This window comes from Ailuropoda melanoleuca, chromosome 9 (assembly GCF_002007445.2).
Source record: "Ailuropoda melanoleuca isolate Jingjing chromosome 9, ASM200744v2, whole genome shotgun sequence".
Taxonomy (NCBI): domain Eukaryota; kingdom Metazoa; phylum Chordata; class Mammalia; order Carnivora; family Ursidae; genus Ailuropoda; species Ailuropoda melanoleuca.
In genome coordinates, this window is record NC_048226.1 from 2,830,924 (window position 1) to 2,844,679 (window position 13,756).

Consider the following 13,756-nt stretch of genomic DNA (forward strand, 5'->3'; position numbering starts at 1 on the left):
TGCACTCATCACCTACAATCTAAAGTTTACCAATGATTTAGAGCCATGCACACCCTGGGCCCACCTGCCATTCCGCTTTCCTCTCCATCTCCCTCCAGTCTCTGAGCTGTAGTCCCTGTCCCAGGGACTCTCAAACCACACGGCACCAGGACGTCCTGGAGGACTTGTTCAAACACAGGTTCCTGGGCTCTGGACCTGGGCTGCAGAATTTGCATTTGTCTGGGCGATGCTGCTGCTGTTTATACGGGGACCACACTCCAAGAACCACTAACCTACACTATCCTCTCTTCACCTCTGATCCTGTCCCCAGGCTGCGGCTTCCACCCTTGTGCACCCCTCAGGGTCCAGCTCGAAAGCCAGCTCCTCCACCAAGCCCTCTCTGATGCCCAAGTGGAAAGAATGTTTCCACCACCACCCGCTCTCAGCGCTGTGGGTCTCTCTGTGGCCACTTAGTTTCTTTTTCCATTGACAGCTATTTAAATACATGCCTTGCCAGTCAGGCATGCTCCGAAGTCCGTCGTTGGAAGAGAGTGTAATCAAAGAGATTATTTACAAAGATGTGGGCAGGATTAAGGGAAACTAAGAAGGATGGTGAAGATCCCCAGGGCTACAGTTGCTGGAAGCCATGACTGCCCCGAGGGACAAGGTGAAGTTGTTACTGGAATCGGGAAAGGGTCACTTGACTGGAACTACGGCCTTGGGAAGAGGAGCACACTGAAATCCGAGTATAAAGCCCATCTCAGAATTGCCTCCTGGATCCATGAGAAGCCCAGGCCTTGCATAACATAGTAAGTTATTAATAAATATTTGGTGAATGAATCTTTCATCGTTAGCTGGTGAGCATGTCTGGTGATTAATTTTCAGATGTTTTATGGAATTTAGCCACTCAACGAAGTTTCAGAGAATATTCTAAGAATGTTCATAGCTCCGCAGGAAAACCTGCCAGTGGAGGCCCTGTGATATGGCTGGGAAAACCGACTTGTCGTATTTCCCAGCTCCGTCCACCACGTTCTCACTTATATATCACTTTACCTTCAAGACGGAGCATACGAAGGAGGGATGTATCAGACATGCGGAGGAATGAGAATTTTCTCAGGTTTCAAGCAATCAAAGAAAACGCAAAGGAACAGAATTAACAGCAGAGATACTAATCTTTTTTTTTTTTAAAGATTTTTTTATTTTTATTTATTCGACAGAGATAGAGACAGCCATCGAGAGAGGGAACACAAGCAGGGGGAGTGGGAGAGGAAGAAGCAGGCTCATAGCGGAGGAGCCTGATGTGGGGCTCGATCCCACAACGCCGGGATCACGCCCTGAGCCGAAGGCAGACGCTTAACTGCTGTGCCACCCAGGCGCCCCGAGATACTAATCTTTTATAAGTGAAGTATAACCACCAAATGTAAAGGGAGAAAACTGATTGTAAAACATATTTGTTTATTTAAAGATTTTATTTATTTGCTTAGAGAGTGTGCAAGCACGGGGAGGGGCAGAGGGAGAGAATCTCAAGCTGACTCTGTGCTGAGCCTGCGGAGTCCGACTCGGGGCTCCACCTCACGACCCTGAAATCATGACCTGAGCTAAAATCAAGAGTTGGATGCTTAACCGACTGAGCCACCCAGGCGCCCCAAAACATTTACATTAGAAGTGATGATGGGTTCAAATCTAAGCAATTCTTGCAAATATGACCAAGAAACAACTAGAGCTTGATCTAGAGAGAGAGAGAAGTGGTCTTTATTCTAACGCTACAAGCTACCATTTACTGAGCACTTACTATGTGGTAGGACTGTGTTAAACGCTTTAGATAGTTTGTCTCATTTAATTCCCACAACTAGCATGTGACCTACATACTGTTATGATTTCCATTTTTACAGATGTTAAAACTGCAGTACTGGGAGGCCACCTTAGTGTCCCAGGTTCTCATAGCTGGTAAAAGACAGAGTGAGAATTTAAATCCGATCTGCCTAATTCAATCCAATTCTCACTAGCAAAGTCAAAACACTTGGATCAGGGACAGGGTAGAATCCCACTGAAGCCCTGGGCCGGTGTGACAGGATACTGGAGCGAGACAGATAAGCAAAGCCGTGACTGTTGGCAGCTCCCCGCCCTGGCATGACTGGGCCTAGAGGCGGCAGGTGTTGATTTGCAGATGTTGAGCCCGGGGAGAGCAGAGGCAAGGTGGAGGAGCTCCACCTTGTTAGCATATTATGTTATGCTCCCTTGTTAGCATAAGGTCCCTTCCAGAGCTGGGGGAGGGCGGCCTGTGCGCCCCTGCTGGCAACTGTGGGAACTGCAAGAGGCTTTCTGCCCTCTGCTGTCTTGCCTCCTTCTGGACGCAAAGCAGGAGTTGAGGGCTTCAGCTCCCTCTGTCCCCTCCTTGCTTGGTGCGAACTCTGTGTTCTAGAGAAAGCAACGTGCTGTGACCCTGTGTTGGGACCCCAGCTCTGCCGCCCACTCACTTCCGAACTCAGGCCAGCCACCGAAACGCTCCTTTCCCGGCTCTGTGAGCGCGAGCACTGGGCCCACAGCCCCACCGTGGAATGAGCGCATCGAGTGTTCAGTGAGGGCCTGGCACCTAACAGGGACTCGCTAAGTATTTGCTTTATTACCCTTCCCTGCTTTTTATCCTTCCAACAAACCAGCGGGGGAAACATCTCTGTAGGGTCTTCATTTTATAGGATAAGGCCCAGCTTGTTTGGGGCGTTAGGCCCCCACACTTCTCTTACGGGGCCACATGGCTGGAGCTGGCCGGGCTTCTGCGGCCCGGCAAGAGCCAGGCAGGGGCAGGCAGGGCAATAGGGCAGGGCTCCACCAGAGGGGAGCAGAGAGCTGGGATCTGGGGCTGGGCCGGGTCTGCATCCCGAGCAGGAAGACCCCACAGCACATGGAGGCTGGGGGAAGACCTTCCAGGCTCCTTCACTGCCAGCTGACAGTGGCTAGGAGTTGTGAGCTGGTGTCACCAAACCGAAGACTCCAGAGGCAGAGATCTCGGTGAGGACGAGCCCAGGATGGCTGTCTGGTTAAAGAGGAGGCAGTTCTGTAGGGTCCAGAAGGAGCCCTCTCAGAAGGGGGCATAAGAACAACTATTCGTCGAATGTGCCGCTGTGGTAAGGGTGTTACTGGGGCATCTTCAACCGATACTCATCTGTGGTGAGACACAGTGCCGAGCACAGTAGGGCATGGAGTATGCTCTGGGATGTGGGGAAAATATCCCTAGATACCCCGTGGGGTTTAGGGCCTGGGCAGGGACGAGGAGACTGTGCGTGAAGAAACTCTTCCAGACAGGAAGAGGAAATGGAACTCCCGCTATTTCCTCTCAATGGGCCAGGGAAGGGCCAGAGAACAGTGGGTCGGACCCATGTGTCCCGGCTTCCCCAGGATGTGGCGGGGGGCACGGGGAAATGGGCTGAGGCTAGTGCCCTGCCTTTGGGTCATGGCTCTGGGAAGAGTCTTCCTCACAGGGAGCCCCTCACGTTGACATGGAACAGTCACACCGGGTGGACATGGAGGCTCAGTGGGGTAAGGGAGAGCCGAGGCCAGAGGTAGGGCTGCCCGGCTCTCCCTTTGTCTGCAGGTGACCAGAGAGCCCGCACGCGAGAACCTCGGGTTGAGAGGCAGGGACCCGGCCTGGTAAGGGGTGAGGGGACCCCCCACAAAGGCCACAGAGTGCAGATCTTAGGAGGGGTCCGGTGGAGGGCGTGTCTGACTCTCAGAAGCCATCCATGCACATCCATGGAGAGCTGGGGTGGGGGCAAGTCAGCCACCAACACAGAGAACAAACTGCAAGTTAATCACCGTTTCCAGGCGGCAGAAGCTGAGGTAGCCCACGGACCAAGCATCCTCACCTGTGCTGCTACCTTCCTGTCCGGTTCCCACCCCCATCCTCCCTCTGAGCAGCCACACTGGCCTCCCCAGTGCTGCCATGCTGCCACCAGCCGAGCCGCAGGGCCTTTGCACATCCCCTCTTCTCCTCTCAAACTTGGCTCCAAAGGTCTTCCTGGCTCCGTCACTTGCCCCTCTTCCATACTGTCTTTTATAGCACTTATCATCTTGTTTGTAACTTTACACTGATCTTGGGGGCTCCTTGCCTAACACCTGCCTCCCCCACAGATTATAAGCAAACTACAGATATCATGCCAGTTTAGAGTCAAATACTTCAATTTGTGTCTCTAGAAAATAAGAACACTGCCTGCTGAACCAAAATACTGTTACCACACCTCGCAAGATGAACCCTAATTTCTTTATCACCTCATAACGCAGGCTGCATTCAGATTTCCCCCAAGAGTCTCCAAAATGTCTCCTGTGCTCGGTCTCCTGGGTCTAGGATCCAATCAAAGTCCTCACACAGAGCAGCGTGTTTTGAAAACCAGCTCAAATGTAATTTAGACCATATGTTTACCAACGTGGAGTCGGGAGAGCGCCAGACGCCTCCCATTCACATCTCTGCAACCCCGGTCCCTTTTCAAAGCTGCCTTGCCCTGGGCGGGCGTGTGCGTCCAGGAATGAGTAGCTCTGTGGATGCCGGCCACCCATACGTTCCAGAAGCCCACGGCAGCTGCACAGAGGGGCTACCGGTCACACTCCAGAGGAGCAGACCCACGAGCCACAGGGAAAGTATTTTCTTTCTCAAAACGATGCCCAGGCTGCTGGGGAAATCCTGCCCCCACTCAAGACCGCACTGCCCCCTGGCCGGTTCTGGGAGGCGGCTCTGGGGCGACCCTTGAAAAGCCGTCCGCTTGGGCAGCAAAGTCCTTCCCGCGTTCCGGGCCACAGTGCAAACAGGCGCATGTCCCCCGCACCGCTTGGGGGAAGGGCTGGGACATACAGGAGTTGGCTGTGCCTGTGACAATTTTTTGTCTGTGTATCTTGATGGGAATTTTGTGGTTTTCACATTGTCTTGGGACAAACAGGACCTTGGTTCGCAGGACCCCACGGCGGGGCAGACACTCCTGTGAGCTGCTGGCTGTTCAGCAACAAGCCTGGCTTGTCCCCGCAGATCCCAGTGGTGTCTGCAGAAACTGCCAAGTGTCCCCCGTATGTCAACAGCATCCTCAGTGGAGAACTCCTGTTCTAGGTCGGACACAAGGGATGGGTTTGAAGAGTCAGGAAAGTTCCAGAACCATGTACAGGAGCTAAGAGTTTCAAGCTTTGGGAGAACCTCAAACCAGGCATTTCAGGGTGCTCAGGGGAGTGCCTGCTCACTGCTGGAGGGAGAAGCACGGCAGCCGCCCGGCCAGGTCCATCCTGGCCTCAGGGTCCCTCCATCTGTGCCGGAGCCTGGCCTCAGCGTCAATAGGAAGCAACACTATCACTGAGAGGACCGATGGGGCATTTTCCTCCTGGAAGTGCTGGCCTGTGACTCCTTCTCGGAGGCCCCCCCACCGCACCCCACTCTCCCACTCTTCCCCCTTCCCTCTCCCACCCTCGCCCCCACCCTCGGTCTAGGCCTAGGCCTCTGCCCCCGTCCACTGTCAACCGTGGCACTGACCTCAACTAGAATTGCCCGCACCATACTTGTTGCTGTCACCTCCTTCCCTCAGGTCCCCGAAGGGCAGCATCAGAGAGGCTGATATGAGACCCCAAGGGCCCGGCTCTGAATCTGGGCTTGGTCGATCCAGCTCCCAGCCCTCTCAGCTGGGAGCACAGGGGACACTGGAGATGGACCCGCAGGCGCTCTCAGGGGGCCTGGTAGGATATCCCCTCTCCTCCTCCCTCGTTACCCCGCTGGGTGGTGAAGGCCGACAGCCCACCGAGAAGGGGTGGCAATGGAAGGACGAGGCTTGAGGGGACCAGGAGGTCATGTGCAAGCAGGTCTGCTCCCTCTGCTGGGGATGTAGGGAGGATGCCCTCCCCCCACCCCCTGGCCTCCAGAGCAGAGGGTTCACCCGTCCTGGCCTGGCCATACCCAAAGATCCCTTTCTCAGTAGAGGCTTTTCTGACCATCAGGAGGTCAGGGCCTGGGGCCTAAAGTCTTTCCCTCAGAGGCACTTGCCCCAGATTGCTGGCACGCCTTCCTCCCCCACTGGGGACGCTCCGTCTTGCTCGCCAGTGTCTCCCAAGCGCCTGCCACGCACCTGAGACAGGCCTGAACTAAGAGCTGAACAAATCTCACTCCCGATCCTTCATTCTCAGCGGACCACCTCCCTCTCCCTCTCTGCCCACACCCCATGGCCCACCGCACACCGAAGAGCCCCTTAGAGGTGGACTCTCAACCTCGGTCCCCTTTACCACATGCCCAGCCGGGCCCTCACGTTGGAAACGGGCACGGGTGCCTGCTCGGCCACGGGGCCAGCCCGGGAGCGCACGGGGGCAGATCGCGGAGCAGGCACAGCGCGTCTGTCCGCTGAAACTAGATTGGGGGAATTTCTTGGAAACAATGTGTTTCTTATGAAGGACATGAAGTGTCATGTTTCTCTGTACTTGGTCTTGTTGGTCTGGCTGAATGCACCCGGCTGGCTGTGCCTCCCTGCTTGGCTGTGACCCCGCCAGGAAAACAGCAGGCAGAGGCCCTGTGGGGGTGGAGTGGGGGATGGGGAGGAGGGCAAAGGCTCAGGGCTGAGCCGGCCCGAGTCTGAGGCTCTGCTCCACCACCGGTTAGCCGCTGACCTTGAGGAGCTTAAGCTCCACGAACCCTAGACCGGCACCTGTAAGTGGAAGGACAACCAGTACATACCTCGTTCAGTCAGGAGGCAGCCCAGCACGGCGTTCGGGAGCATGCAGTCTGGGGCCTGGGTTCAAATCCCAGCTCTGCCAGCTGTGGGGCCCTGGGCATCTTGCTTCGTGTCTCTGCATCTCGGGCCCTCATCCGTAAGACGAGTACCTGCCTCAGACGATCGTCACAAGGCATTAGAATGCCTGGCCTGGAGTCAATCATTAATGGTTCTAAGGGTTGGCTGTAAATTGCTTGGCACAGTGCCCAGCACCTAAGGGCGCAGAGCACGGCAGCTGCTATTACTGTAATGAGTTCCCTGATTTGCCAGGAGCTAGGGCAGCCGGGCTGGGAGTCGGCTTGCTTGTGCCATGGCTGCTAGCACAGTTTTTGGTCCCACTCAACCCGTCCTCCACCTCCTCAGCCCCTTGAGCTAGTGGTCTCAACCACAGGTTCATCCAAGATCTGAGACGGCCGAGTGGAGAGCCCAGTGCTTGCAGCAGGAATGATGATCTCCTGCTCCAGCTTTCAAAGCCCAGCTGTGTAGGTGGGGACACACAGAAGAACTAACGTTGATGTGGTCGGTAATGCTGGCCACCCTCGATTCAAGGTGTGAGCGTATTTTTCAGTTGACAATGAGACATCGTTAAGTAGGGGCAGGTTTGGCCGGACATTTTCCCATTTGGTGAAACATGGAGGCACTCAAGTCATGAATCGCAGGGAAAGGAGGTCCAAGGCCAGGCTGTGCATGGCTGAGGCCTCCCCTGGGCCACTCCAGATCCGAGCATCCATGCCCCCTGCCTCCTCTCGTCACCTCCATGACTCGGAGCACCTGAGAGTAGCTTCCATTGCCAACCGTGAGCAGCAGGCCCGAGAAGCTCATAGGGCTTCCGTGATAGAGGAGCACTGCCGTGGGACATCTCGGGTCCCTCTGATTCATAATGTAATTGCATGCCAACATCTGTGTCATGTTTGAGCAAGGTCTTGTGCCAGTCTGCTCAGTTTCCTCGTCGATCAGAAGGCACTATGTGGCAATCACCGTGGTGTTTAATGGGGGTAGTCCTGGAACGTGCTTAGATGGAGTCTGGCACATGGCAGGAGCTCAAAAAATAGTATTTGTTCTCATAACTACTGGTATTGTCATAACAATGCTGAATCAGCTTGGAAAGGAATAAGTGTATAAGGTACGAGGCAGGTACCCATCAGCAGGCTCCTTCCATCCTGCCTGTGCAGGACCAGGAACTTTGTGAGGGCATCTGTGCTCTGAGACCCATATTTCTGCTACATAAATAATGTAAAAACCCAGAGGGAAGGTGACCAAGGGTCGCTGCATCCAATGAAAGAACTGGTAATCTGTGTGTGTGTGTGTGTGTGTGTCTGTCCCAGAGCCGGTAAGATTTGGAAAATGTACCATTTATATACCAGGGGAGCTTCACCAGGCCAAACCATGGTGGGGGAACAGAAGGACTTGGATCCCTCTGCTTGCCTGAGACTCTTGGCTCTTGGAAAGGGGCCCCCGATTTTTCCCTGAAGTTCCCTGGGGGCATCTCCAAGGTGGGGTGCCCACGGCATGGAAATGAAGCCGTCTGCGCTCCTGGAGCCCAGTGTGCTGAGTCCGAGCGGCATTTGGGCAGCAGGGGGAGAGGTTCTTTGCCTCCTTCCGCGCTGCCCTCGCGCCTGGGGGGAGGGGAGAGCACTGTTCTCTCCCCCAGGGCCTGGGAGGTCTAGCAGGGCAGCTTCGTAGGGGTTTACTCGGAACCCGCAGCGGGGTCATGGGAGGCTGGTCCCAGAGACACATCTGAAGGGCAGATCCTGGGAAGACTCAGAGCTGCTGCTTTCCTTGCCACTGTCTGGGGCAGCGGTCGTCAAGCCACAGAGTGCACGAGAAGCGCTAGAAAGACAAAGGGGGTCACCCCCAGGTTCTGATTCAGGAGGTCTCGGGTGGGTCTGAGAATTGCATGTCTGACTCGTTCCCAGGCGAGGCTGCTGCTGCTGGTCGGGGGCCCGCTCTTTGAGAACCACTGATCCAGGGCCCCGTTAGTGAAGTAAAGTGCCTGCCCAGACCCTCTTTCTAGAACAGGAATCTTGGGACCTGGGACATGTGCTTCTAAGTCACCTCGGTTACTCCCCCCTGCTTGCAGATGTTGGGAGCTTGGTGACAGTCAGCAGCCAGCTGAACCGGCGGCCACACCCTGCGGCTGGTGGCAGGGGAACTAGATGCGATGTGCACGTGTGCGATTCTGGGAAGCCGGCAAAGGGGCTGGGGTGTGCGGGGGACACGGGGCGTGCGCCTGAGCGGGAGCCACGGCTGTGGGTTCTCGCATGTGCCCTGCTGACCCCTCGGAGTTGCGTGGGGTCTGCCAGGAGCTGCCGCGTGCTCTCGGGGTCAGGTTGGAGGCTTCTCTTCTTTCCTCCTCCCCCTGCCGCCCCCCCTCCTGCCCGCCTTCGGGCAAGTCCACTCCGATTGCTTTCACGCTGGGTTTCTTCTGGAGAGAGCACTCTGGCCAAAAGGAGGTCAGAGGACCCCAGGGCTGGGTGGACTCCATGTGTGCGCCTTTGAGGGTGAGCAGACCTTGCCCTTAGGTTTCCCTGCGGAGGAGAGGTGCATCCGGGAAGCAGGACAGGGCCGCGGCTGTGCAGCCAGGCCTCGAGCGACCCGGCCTCAGGACCCAGCGTGCAGCCTGGCCCAGTCACGGGGAGGCAGAACGGAAATGTGGTCAGGGTCCCAGGAGGCCCGAGGACCCCGCCTCAGGAGTTGAGCACAGAGCTCTGGTGACTTCACAACCCCTGCACCTCCCACACCTCTCAAGGGCTCTCGTCTTCCCTCCGGTCCTCTCCCAGCCGGCTCTAATCTCCAGAGGCCCTGTTCAAATTCCCGAGAGACCCATCATCAGCGTGCCTACCTCCTTGACCTGCGGGTGCAGACATGGGGTTCGGAACAGGCCCGCTCCCGGGACAGGGGCATTCTGGGCCCTTCCCCTCAACAGACGCTGTAGGAGACAGAGGGGGCACGGGCCCTGGGGTTGCCCTGTCTGTGGGGTGAGCAGGCAGCGGACTGGCCCTGCCTGAGGTCACGGCCGATCTAGTGCATTCGACGGCCTGCGAGGCTCTCTGTGCAGCGTCAACCACGTCCCTCCCCAACACTCCCACCTCACTGTGGACACCGAGCCACTCAAGCCCCTGGCAACCAGGCCACGGGGCCCTGAGGGACCAGGCAGGACGACAGAAGGAGCTGTTTCAGCTCCTGGAATTACCTTTTTCTGATCATCAAAGGAATACCCGTTGGATTTGCAAAAGAAAACCTTGATAGAAAAACATAACGCAGAAAGAGAAGACGCTCTGTAATGATGGCCACAGAGGTAAGCAACTGAACAGGTCTGTAACTGGGTCTCCAGGTTTTTTCTGAGTGTCAACAATGTACACGAACATTATAAATATGTGATAAAAATGGATTCAGACCAAGTAGAAAATCTTGGGATTCCATGCCCTTACAGTCTTCAAACGTCCAGGGGTGGCTGTCAGTGACCCGCTAGTCTCTGGGGCCACCGCTGATGTCAGCAGGTCTTCACGACAGATGCTGGGATTCCTCCCCACAGCCTCGTGTGGATGTTTTCAGGCACATGCGTGAATGTTTCTGGGGGAGAAGTTTCTAGAAAGATGCCCGGGCTACATGTATGACCACTGTACCTTCTAGCGCGTATTCCCAAACAGGGCAGGGCCACTTCTCAAAGCTGTGTGTGAGGGTCAGTCTGCAGCGGCCAGGGGATGGCTGTGTCCCCTCTGGTGCTACTGGCATCACGTCCCATCTTCAAGCCTCGCCCGGCTGCCGGCAGTGCACAGACTCCATGAAGTGCGGCCACCATCACCGTGTCGCACACAGCATAATGGTGGGGGGGCTGGTGGGGGGTCGGGCTATGAGGAGGCAGACCCAGCTATTTGTAGGGGATTCTGAGGAACTTTCTGGTGGGGAAACAGACTCTAAAAAGAAGGCAGCAAACATGACTGGCTGAGTAACAGGAGGAGGCAGTAATTCTGAGTCCACTGGTGACGGCCACTTGAACCCAGCCCAAAGCCAGGCCTCAGGGACACCTGCCTGGTCCTGCAGTGAGCTGGGTGCCAAGGAGCTGATTTACTCAAGACTCCATAAAACCCCAGGACAAAAAGGCCCACTGCTTTGAGACCTTTCCAACAGCACAACACAAAGAGATAGAAAAGAAATAAAACCCAGCTCTGTGGCTCTGGCAGGAGCGTGGCCCAGTCAACGGTGGCAGCGGCGGCGGGAGGGGGCCTGGGGCCCCAGAGAATGTGGGTCTGACCCCGGGCCTGAGCGAGACCCCCCAGGAACCCCGAGCAGGGTTGGCCAGGGGGAAGCCGCTGGTGAGCAGGGCCATCGGCCCAGGGCTCCCCATGGGCAGGGAGGACAAGAGCTCCGTGAGGAAGGCTCCACGAGGAAGGCTCCGTGCACATGACTTCAGGAATATCTGCCCTTCAGGGGGAAGGGAACCAGCTCTCAAAGAGAGAAGGCCGGGGATAGTCTCAGACGTCGGGGTGCTTCTGCCGTGTTTGCAGAAATATTTCACCAGTAAGCACCACTTTGTCTGTATCCAACTCCATTCCCAAAGCTAAATGCTATTAATTTGGAAGGACTGAGTGGGGGGGTGGGATGGGGAGGCAATTTTAAAAGCACCCCCAAAGCTGTTGCAAACAGCCAAATGAATTCACCTCCAGGTGACATTCTCAAAAGTGAAGTTGTTTTCATAAAAGAGAATGGCTTTGCAACGGTAGCATATAAAATGAAAGTGTGTATTGTCAGTGATCTCACGTGATGGGCAGAACCGAAAAAGTCCCCAGCTCTGAATTCTCTAGACGTACTTTAAAAAAAAAAAAATAGAAGGGGAGTAAACATTCATAACTGGACCTCTCATAAGGTCACTTTTTTTTTTCTCCCTAGAATTAGGGCAAATAAAAAAAGAAACATCTAAATCTGATGATCAAACAACTCTGTCCAGTGTGATCCAACCCTTGCTCCCTAAAAGCACATTTATAAGTGCCCCAGATCCCCCGGCTGGTTCCTCCCTTTCTTTGCTCCTGCCGGGCCTGAAAGGCCCAGAGCTCCTTCCTCTGTCCGGCAGTGTTCTGCCCAGAGTGAGTGTGCGTGCTCTTTCTCAAATCAAACAAACTTTTTGGTTGGTTCTGTCCTATGACCTCTCATGTCCCAATCCTAAAATAACAGCGTACACATGTGGAAAGACTTAAGCATTTTTTTTTTTCGGAAATGATCATTATGATTTTATTACTTCAGAAACTCAGCCTATAAATTTTCTACAACTAATCGCTGAAAAAGGCATTATTTTTTCTTTGTATCTCTAACTATTTTTTAAATTACTTTTTTTAAGACTTAAGAACTTCTCTATCTACGGTAAGGGGGGAGATCATCTCAGCCAGACCCAGAGACCTGGCAGAGATACGCAGAGGCAAAGCCGACAGGCTAATGATGTAACCCCCCCCCCAACCAAAAGCTCACACCGCGGGGGGCTGAGGCGGGCCCGAGGAGGGACCCGAGGGACCCGAGGGGTGGAATTCAACCGCCTGGCCCTCTGGAATTTCCTAGGAATGACAGGCCCAGAGGAAGGGGACGTGTGGGCTGGAAGAAACTCCATCTGCCCCGCACGACCAAGCCCCCTTGCAGCCCAGGGCCAGGAGTGCCAGGTAGGGAGAGGCCTGGACCCTCCATTTCCGCCCTTCTGGGGAAGCCCGCGCCCCTCCCGCCCTGCTCCTTCCTGGGAGCTATCCTGCCTCTCTGGAGTCCGCAGCACGCCCTCTGCTGGGACCGAGGGCAGAGACACTGCGGGTGGGCGCCTTCCCATCTCGTTCCCCGGTCACCGGAGATGCTCTCAGTGCTGCCGGCCCTGCATACAGCTCGGTGCTCCCCTGCTCTGCTTTCTGTGCTTTGGCTGGCCTTCATAATCTTGCTTTCAGAATCTCATCTAAATTCTTGGCTTTCATTATTAATCTTATCCATTTTTTTGTCTAGCTTAGAAAGTTTAAAATGCTCTTTGCCTTAAAAAGAAAGGGTTAATTTGACTGCTTCACAATGGAGCACCATCTAATGCCCAGATTTAATCATCGATTCCCCTGGAATCTGGGACGAGCTGCCTGTGGCCCCGAGCCTTATTTGTTTGTTGTAAGACAGGAGAGGAGGGCTCTTCCCTAACCAGGTCCCTATGCTCAGTTCCAAGTGCACAAGTTCACCTAATTTACCAGCCATAACTTACCAGCCATAAACTGAGCCCTTATATGATGCTGAAACTTGGAACTGTTGGTAGGTTGGAGACACAGAATACAAGTGTCATAAACATAAGGACGCCCCGAGTCCACCCGTCCGCCACAGCGAGGCTTCAGCTTCTACTGATGATCCCAGCCCACAGCAGGGAACAATCCCTGGAGCCTGATTGTGATGCCCTGGGGACGGGGCTTGCCAGGCGGTGTACCTGAATGAGAAATGGGACCATGGGTTGTGCACTTAGCTCTTCCCAGGCCCTGTCGGATTTCCTTATTCCCACTCCACCCAATGTATGTGAGAGTCAAGTAATTCCGTGTGTGTGTGTGTGTGTGTGTGTGTGTGTCTGGGTACGTTGCCTCAGTTCTATGAAAAGCATGAGAAGCATGTCCCTTCTCGCCTTTCCCTCCCTCCTGCCTGGGCTCCAGGGTTGGTGGGGAAAGGGCATTAGGCTGATGTCTCCTGACCAGGACGGCTGCCCCGGACCTCCAGGAGCGAGGGTCCTGGTTTTGTGACTTCCTTAACCCAGCCCCCTCACGGCCCCCGAGGCCTGTCTATAAAGAAACCAGCGCGCACGTGAGAAAGGAACACAGGCACTCCCACTGAGGCAGGGCGCAGGCATGCTGCTCGGACACGGACACAGCTGGACGGGGTGTCAGTGACTGGGGTCCCACCACGAATTGCACGGTGGGCAGATGACTCACACGGCGGCTTAGCTTATCCCTTGGCCAGCCTCTCCACAGTGACTTTACTGCTTGTGACCGTCGCCCTCAAACATGGAGAAAGGAGGCGATCTGTCAGCCCGGCGCGCCTCTGCCCCCATGCCCGCA